This window comes from Lampetra planeri, chromosome 1, assembly GCF_965212315.1.
Source record: "Lampetra planeri chromosome 1, kcLamPlan1.2.h2, whole genome shotgun sequence".
NCBI lineage: Eukaryota > Metazoa > Chordata > Hyperoartia > Petromyzontiformes > Petromyzontidae > Lampetra > Lampetra planeri.
In genome coordinates this window covers 10964959-10973546 of record NC_136107.1, presented here as the reverse complement: position 1 = coordinate 10973546, position 8588 = coordinate 10964959, and the positions used below count along the sequence as shown (strand labels likewise).

The 8588-nt window shown below is 43.7% G+C and overlaps 1 long non-coding RNA gene across 1 annotated transcript in view; it reads right to left on the bottom strand.

Moving 5' to 3' along the window:
- Nucleotides 1-2104: 2104 nt before the first annotated feature.
- LOC144717749 (uncharacterized) overlaps nucleotides 2105-8588 on the bottom strand; it is a 38842-nt gene continuing 32358 nt past the window's right edge. Inside the window, exons 4-6 of the long non-coding RNA XR_013585143.1 lie at nucleotides 5312-5418; nucleotides 3284-3842; nucleotides 2105-2591 (exon numbers count right to left, since the gene is read on the bottom strand). This is a non-coding gene — a long non-coding RNA (uncharacterized LOC144717749). The remainder of the gene's footprint in view (nucleotides 2592-3283; nucleotides 3843-5311; nucleotides 5419-8588) is intronic.

Sequence of the window (8588 nt, the reverse complement as noted above, 5' to 3'; positions counted from 1 at the left end):
AAAAATCAATCAAAAGAATATTCAGGCATAGTCAGTACAAAAATCATAAAGACCAAGAAAACAAGGATTAAAAGACCCAACAAAAAACTATGCTAGGTACAAGCAGAACACTGAGGGTCCTGAATCATTCGTTGTAACATTTAAAATAATACGCACGTTTTATTCTGTGATAAACAGAAATATTAGTTTTTATCAACGAAGAAAAATCACATCTTATACATTGATTAAATAGTATTCATGATCATCATATCTCAGTAATTCTTACATGAAGGCAACATTAACATTCCACAGCAGTGAACTTGAATAGACACTGACCACTCGTGAATGTTAGTTCACCAGAGTGTACGTACCGGGGTGACCGATGCGACTAAACTGAGGGTCGAAACTGACGCTGCGCATGTCCTCGGTGCGTGCCAGGAAGAAGTTCACCACCATGTCTACCAGTGAACAGGTCGCGAAGCCGTCCAGTCGACGGTAAGTGCTCATCTTGCGGTACAAGCAGTCTCCATCCGAGTCTCCAGGCACCACCTTGAACACGTGCTGAAAGGCGTTCTGGCTCAAAACGCCAGACCTGTTCTTCACCTGACGGCTGCTTGCGTTGTGGCCGAAACGTCGTGAGAATTATTTTATTATGTTTAATTTGTATTATTTTATTACTTCCCTTCTACGTAACTTTACCGAAAGAACCAAGAAGATGAACGCCACCCACCTTGCCAACGCAGTAAAAAAATAACATAAAGGTCATGTGCATATGATCCTGTGACCCTTCACACATCACTGTGAGTCGAAGCAAACGCACCACATCCAGGGAATTCTTCTCCAGCACCTCCACCATGCGCTCCAGCTTCGTTTTCTCCGAGAAGAGGAAGTCGTCATCCACCCTCAGCAGGTACTTGGTCATCACCTGGGAGATGGCGAGGTTCCTGCCAGCAAACCAGCCCTGCACATAGGACCGCAGAGTGGAAGCTTTAAGAGACGATGTTTGACACTGATTATTGAATGGGATTTTTCTATTGTGTGAATTGTGCTAATCTCCATGAACTTGGCAATAAAACAATTGATAGGGTCAGTCCTGCGATTATTGCTCGCTCATGCCACAGCTGGTAGAAAAGCCTCCACTACAGGGAGCTCGAAATGGTATTTTCTCTTGTTGGTCATAATATCAGCTCATCATACATATGTAGAGGTGTTACGGAGGTCTTAACAAACACACTGGGCGTGGTTATGCCCGTACGCCGAGAGGCGCTTACATCGACGTCCGCACCGTTCAGCCTGGGGGGCTGACACGGAGCTGGGATCCCCCACGGCCCCACCCCTCAGTGGGGGGAGTTGCTATATAAGGCGGTGAGCCGGAGGGCTCGGGGTTCAGTGTTCAGCCTTAACCAGTGAAGCAAGAAGACCTGCTAGATAGGCCCTGGGACTCCCCTGGCTCGCTGTCCTTCTCAGCACCGACCAGGGCAAGCCAGTGGCATGGCCCCGAGAGCCCAGAGCCGATGCTGTGCACCATAAACGGTCTGGGGACTCAGGGTGCCGTAATCCCAGCTTAACCAGGGCTGGGTTAGCTAGCCTCCCCTAGCCCGGTAGTGGAGGACCTAGGAATAGGCTAGCTGTGACATAGAGTGTGGATCTCCCAGTTAGACGGGTGAAGGGGCCGATACCCCTTCAAGTGTTGTACATCTCGGCCTGTTATGTACTTTGTGCTTAATAAATAAGTGTGCCTCCAACTACGTCGTCCAAGTCTCCTGGAACCTACTACAACTGGCGTCAGAAGTGGTCTTCTAAGGATGGAAGTTTTAAACTTATCTTCTTTTTTCTCTCTCTCTGACTACTTGTTCTCTCTGCCTGTGTCCTCTCTTTGGAATGTTCACACTTAAATTCTAACTTAGCAATCTTTGAAATACGTAATCAACCAGGCTATGCGTTAATTGTGTGTTGACCGACCCTCTGTGTTGTATTACATTACATTTCGATATTTTACTAGGTTATTTAATTTTAGTGTGTCCTTCTCCTGATTTTCAAGCTTGCTTGCCGTGTCATCGCACTTGCAGCACCACGTTTTGTTGTCCACTCATTGATATGCTAATTTTTTTCTCTAACCCCCCTCTCTCTCTCTGCGTCCGCCCTCCTCTGTCTATTTAAGGCCACCCCACAGAGACGACCACCTCTCTCTGTTACCTGTGTTGCTCTCTCTATGTATCTTGGTGATATCTGTCTGCTAATATGTCTGTCTATAGTTTTCTGGTTAGATTTTATGTCGCTATTTCATTATACCTGATGATGATTGCTTGTGTTGCAATCGAAACGTCGTATTCTATTATTTAATTTAATTTATTATTTTATCTTTAGACGTGACTTAACCGAAAGAACCAAATAATAATTCCTGCAGTCACGAAAGTTCTAAAATTAAGATCCATCTCAGAGGTGCCCGGCTGGTACACTGTGTTTGTGTACGTGACTGTGCGCAGCTGCAGGTTAAGGTTCTCCAGGTGGGGGCTGCTCAGGGAAAGGCGCGACTCGCCCAGCCCCTCTAATGTCACCTCTTCCACCTCCGCCACCGTGTCCAGCACGCCCAGCTTCGCGGACAGTGTCACCTGGGGTGGACAGAGAAGCGTTGTCTCAGAAACACTGAAACAAAAACCCAGAAATTGGTGCAGCTCCGCTTGAAAAATGTATAACAAACTCAAATAGATAATTCTAGATTTGAAGCTTTCGTGACTACAAGAATTCATACTCTTAGGTTTTTTCGGTAAAGTCACGTAGGTAAAAAGAAATAATAATAATAATAATAAAATAATAGAAAAAATATAATAGAAATAAAATTATAAATCACGACGTTTCGGAGGCAACACAAGTCTCCGTCATCAGGTGGGACCGTCACAGCTATATTTACTGTATCAAGTGAAGCAAAATTCCAAGAGACAAGCTCTTAAATACAAGTTAAGGGGGAGGAGGGGAGGGTCTTATCTGAATGTGGTAGCCAATGAATGGAACGTGTTGGGGGGGGGTGGGCGGGGCTGAAAGAGAACAATAGGTGCACATGTTGTCGTTTTACCCGGTGTTGGTTGACAATTCAAATACAAAAAGAAGAGTACTATTAAACGCTGGGGATGTCAACACTCGGTAAAGTAGAATAGTACCTGTCAAATAAGATGATCCAAATATGTGTAGTTAAATCTTTTTTGTATGGTTAATAACATCTTTCCAATGATTACTCAGTTTGTACCCATCATCACGGTTAAAGTTATGTCTGTGTTTGTATATCTGGATGGCTTCGTGTACAAACCTTTGATGGTAGCCAGAACGTTTTCAGAGCACCTTGGTCTCGGAAAAGACAATATCATGAGAGCCCACAGCGTTGTAGTAATGATCGGCAATGGCGGAAGACTCAAGCGGAATCATCATGGATCATTCATCTCATGCCATTCCTTGCATTAGCATACTTGCTGAACTCGGTATCATATTCCATTGAAATAAGCAGGTTTTCTGACGTATGTGTGGTATTTCTCCACAAATCCCGGTTATTTCTCACGCATAAAAATAATTAGAACGATTATAATCGCTGATAATTATCAGTCACTGCTAGATGAAGTCTAGAAATTGGACATAGAAGGGTCCAAATCAATGAGTTAAAAATTAAATTGACTCGATTCTCATTCGATTCTCAAGGGGAAGGGGCGGCTTGGAGAGAAGACGAAGTTCGAGCATCAAGAACCGAAGCCCGGGCATAAAAATAGTGTTGGTGTCCACAATAAAGGCTCTTAGTAAAATAAGGACGTGTGTCGGAGTTACCACATATGTACTGACCGTGTATATGTCTCTTTTATCTGCATACAAACTTAAACCTGCGGAATACAAGATGATAAAAATACACACAATGACAAAAGTTAGTATGATTAATAATTGACTGTGATTGAAATAATGCTATTTAAGATGAAATGTATGTTCACATTGTGTCCTGCAATTTATGAAATCTCGGTTTGACACTGATGTACTGCCTTTTTAAATCCTTTATATTAAGTTCGCTTGCTTGCTTGCTTGCGTGCTTGCTTGCGTGCTTGCTTGCTTGCTTACGACCCTGCAAATCTTTCGGTCGTTTTTGAACCCACTTCCCGTGATCTAATCGAGCTGACATTTTCCACACAGACTCGTTGTGCGAGACAATTAATGTTCGTGGAAAAAAATTCCCAAAATTTTACACTTTTTAGGCAAAGTTTTTTTTATTTTACATATATTCAAATAGAACTCATTCATGGCTTTGGCTGAACGTCACAGTGTAAGAGCCCAGAGCGTAACCCCTCCACAGGCCGTGGCGGAGTAGCGCAGTTGGTAGCGCCCTCGCTTCCCATGCCAAAGGTCGCAGGATCGATCCCCGCGTCCTCCACAGGCGAATATATTTTTAAATCCTTTATATTAAGTTCGCTGCCACGCATATAAAGGATTTATAGTGAAAAACTTTGTTTTTACGGGTTATACTTATTTATTCTTTAATTCTCATGACTAGAAGTGTGTCTGCTTCTCAGATATATACAATTTTGGCAGTCAGAACCCAGGACTAAGTACAATATGCTACATTTCTCTGATGTGAGGAAAGGATCTTTTTGGTGTGACATTACTCTTATAAAGCAGTTTCCCAATTGTTCAGATAATACAGGAATCCATGGAAGAGTACAAAAGCCGTACATTGTTTGTTAGTTGAAGTTGCTGTTGTTGTTGGCTCTGGATTCAAATGGCTTGCCAAACCGGCAATGAATATCTAAAACTAGAATCAAGTTTGGATTATTTATTCACAAAACGTCAACTTTTCTTTACAAACGTCTCTTGAATATAGTATTTAATTTAAATTCAGCCATTACAATAGCAAAATAATAATTTGCTAATTAAAAAGCTTGTACAAGTGACAACTTGATTTGTTTGTCTATGTCGGTGGTTTAGGGTTAACCAAATAATTGTGGTGGGTCAGCTCGGTTTTTGGGGTTATCGGTTCTAAAAGGTCACCTGGAGATACTCCAAAAGTCCCAAACCCAATATTCTTTGAAAGGAAGTCCATGAGCTCAGACAAACCAAACAGCCATCGATGAACACAAAAAATAGTCCAGTCACAGCTTGGTTTTCTCGATATTTATTCTCAACCTCGGCTCCTGAATTGTCACTATCCGAATGTAAATATTACATTATTAAGGCGGCTTGGGGAGGCTTTCATCGAGCATTAAATTGAACACAGTGGACGATGATAATTATCAGGTAATTGTATAATCACGTAAACCTTCTTCATGTTTCCATGAAATGATTTGCAGTGTTTCGTGCCTCTCACCCGGTATAAGGATGGTCTGTGTTGGCGGCACTTGCAGTCCCTGCGTCGGGTAGGAGAGCGGCGAGTTGGGACAAGCCACCAGGATCTTCTTCAGATCAGGATCCTGCCTGTGGGAAAAAAAAAATGTTTTACAGAATTGCTGAGAATAGGTTCAAAGGAACAAAATGCTGTGGCCTGCAACACACAGCAGTATAAGTGTTGCATTTGACGAGCGTGAATACATTTCTTGATTTCAGTAAGTTGATAAGAGCTTGGGAAAAGAGACAACAGCAGGAAATTCCACAAAGGAGTAGTGCGAGGAAAAATGGAGAAATAGAAGTGGTCTCACCTCCAGGATGGTGATTGAACACAATATATGGATTAAATAAAACAGCCAATCTCGTAGACCGAGTATTCAACATGGGAGGAGATATTAATAAGCGAAGTTCATGGGAACAGTAACCATGGTAGTAGTGATAAAAGAGTGAAAATGAGGTGACTGACCACTGGTGAGTGCAGTGTATTAGTGAGTGCTGGATCATCAATCAACCTGACTACTTTATATTAAATTGCTCCACCCCAGAATGGCAACAGTACAGGGGCGGCATGTTTGCATAGGCGAACTAGGTGGTCGCCTATGGCACCAAGTTAAGAGGGGCGCCAAATTCGAGTAAAAAAATACAAATAAAATAACGAATGCCATTTTTTTAATTCCCGTGTGGGTACAGAGGGAATATTATAATTAATTTCTCAACATTTCTGAGAATGTATTGGTTGATCAGACGGACAAACCGAATAATTATTCCTCTATTTAAAAATATACACTTAAAAAACATTAAACTGAAAATAAGGGCAAAATGTATACCAGTTTACCAAAAACCTCAGCCTAGATCTGCCCTCGGGGTTTGGGGGTGGGGGCGCCGATTACATGTTTCGCCTAGAGCGCCTGTCAGCTAGTCTAGGGCCGCCCCTGCAACAGTATTACGTTTTGACCAGTGACTTGAATTGCAACATTTAAAAAACAGAGCTATAAAATAGACAGGGGATAGATATATTTGAGTAGCCACATTAGTGCAGCAGTGGGCTGGCAATCTTTATGGGTTTCATTTCATAAACCCCCCACACTGGTGTTAGACATACCAAACACGCAGAGCTATTCAGCATAGCCGCAAAAAACTTACACAGTCTAATGAAATTGAAATGATAGCCATTATTTTGTTCATGTTTGTACAACAAAAGGCCGATGTTGCCACACCTCACCATCACTCTCTTCCTTCTAGCTGTTGTAGTTGACACTTCAGACTTGTTTGAAAGCGAGGAAAACTTGCACGCTTTTTGTACAGTATGAGGGAATGTTGCTATATTTAATCCCAATTGAGTAATTTGCAGATATTTTTTCAGCATTGGGATGTTTCTCCAATACCAGTTATATTGTGTGCTTTTCTAATCGTGGAAGAAAACCACAGAACTCAGAGAAAACACATGCAGGAAAGCAGGAGAACATACAAAATCTACGCAGAAAGGTGCCCGAGCTGGGAATTGAACCCAGGATCTCCTTGCTGTGAGGCACAGGTGTTACCACTGTGGCACCCACAGTTTGTTTTTATGATGATAGTGTACAAATTATTTAAAAGTGATTAAATTAACTTATTAACTTCCAGTGACGTCATGCCGGAGTAAGCTTCTCTTTCGAGTGACCTCACCAACTACTGCATGTGAGTGACGAGAAGCACCTTTTTATTTTGATGCATATTTTTTATTTTTTACAGACCCATAAGAGGGGGTCCTAGACAGAGACAATTGAACCCTCCCTTTACCTGCTAAACATCATAGACGATAAAGGAGCAGCAGGATCAGGAAACAGGGTAGGCTTGGGCCTTGGTGGATCTTCGGGACCAACGTGATATCCCCCATCGTGTCCCCCCGCCCGCACCACCTCCGCAACTCCACCCCCGCAACTCCACCCAACTTCACCAACCCCCTCCCCCCATATCACGGCCTCTCTTACCCCACGCATCACCATCCCACTTCACCTTTCTCGCCACTGCCCCACCCGCCATAAACCTCCATTATTTTTCATAGCACAGTTTTATTTGATTCTTGTGTTGGAGATCACTCTGTAAAGGGAGTGCAAGGGGGTTTGTTTTTTTGGTATGGGATTGTATCTTTTTCGGTCGGCTTGGTAATTTCGGTTAATTCGCATTGCCCCCCATACTCCCTCCCCTTGCCCCCCATCTGGGATGCCTTTAAAGCTACCCTCAGGGGCAATTTAATCTCAGAAGGGGCCTGGAGGTAGAAATAAAAGGCTAATCCATCCTAGAGCTGGAGGAGAAACTGAATGAGAAACATCGCCTATTCAAATCAACATAATCTCGTGCGGTCCAAGGGGATGTCAATAGACGAAAGTTGGAACTAGACAAGGTGTTAAATGACCAAACCTCCCTATTTATGAGGACCAAAATCCGTTTCACGACCGCTCTCCCTCCATGACCAAGCTCCCTCAACGACTAAGCTCTTAACCCAGCTGGTCAAGCGCAAGCAAACTTGTAACCACATTTCTGGGATCAAGGATGCCGATGGGCACCTCAGGACGAGGGCAGCGGAGATTTATATGAAGTTCTGCAGCTTCTACAAGCACCTTTACTGGTCAGACCTTCCATCGAGCCCTCATATAGAGAAATTCCTACTTGAGACTCCCCTACCCCATATCTACCCAGATTGGAGGGAAGCTATGGAAGCCCCGATCTGGCTCCCCGAACTTCTGGAGGCCCTGGGTTATTCCCCCGCAGGGAAGGCCACAGGCCCGGATGGCTTCCCATTGGAGTTCTACAGAAGCCTGGGCCCCCCGATTCTAACAGACCTCCTTGACACTTTAAACGAGTCTGTTTGACAAGGGAAACACCCGGACTCCATGGAAGAGGCGACAATCACTGTCATACATAAACCGGGATCCCCCGTATACCAGACCAAGAGCTACAGGCCCATAACTCTCTTGAATACGGACTATAAGCTGTATGCTAAAACCCTGGTGCGGCACATTGAGAAAGCCCTTCCGGAGGTCATCGGCCCTGCCTAGATGGGGTTCGTCAAAGGCAGGGATCCCTCAGACAACATCTGAACCCTGGTCAACTCGGTTGATATTTCCTCCAGGTCAAGCACGAAAGCGTATGCCATTGCACTAGATGGGGAGAAGGCATTCAATTGGGTAGGTGGATGTTTATTTTTGGCATCATCCAGAGGCTAGCCTTCCCCCCATGGTTCATCGAAATGTGCAAACTCCTTTATGCTCATCCGACTG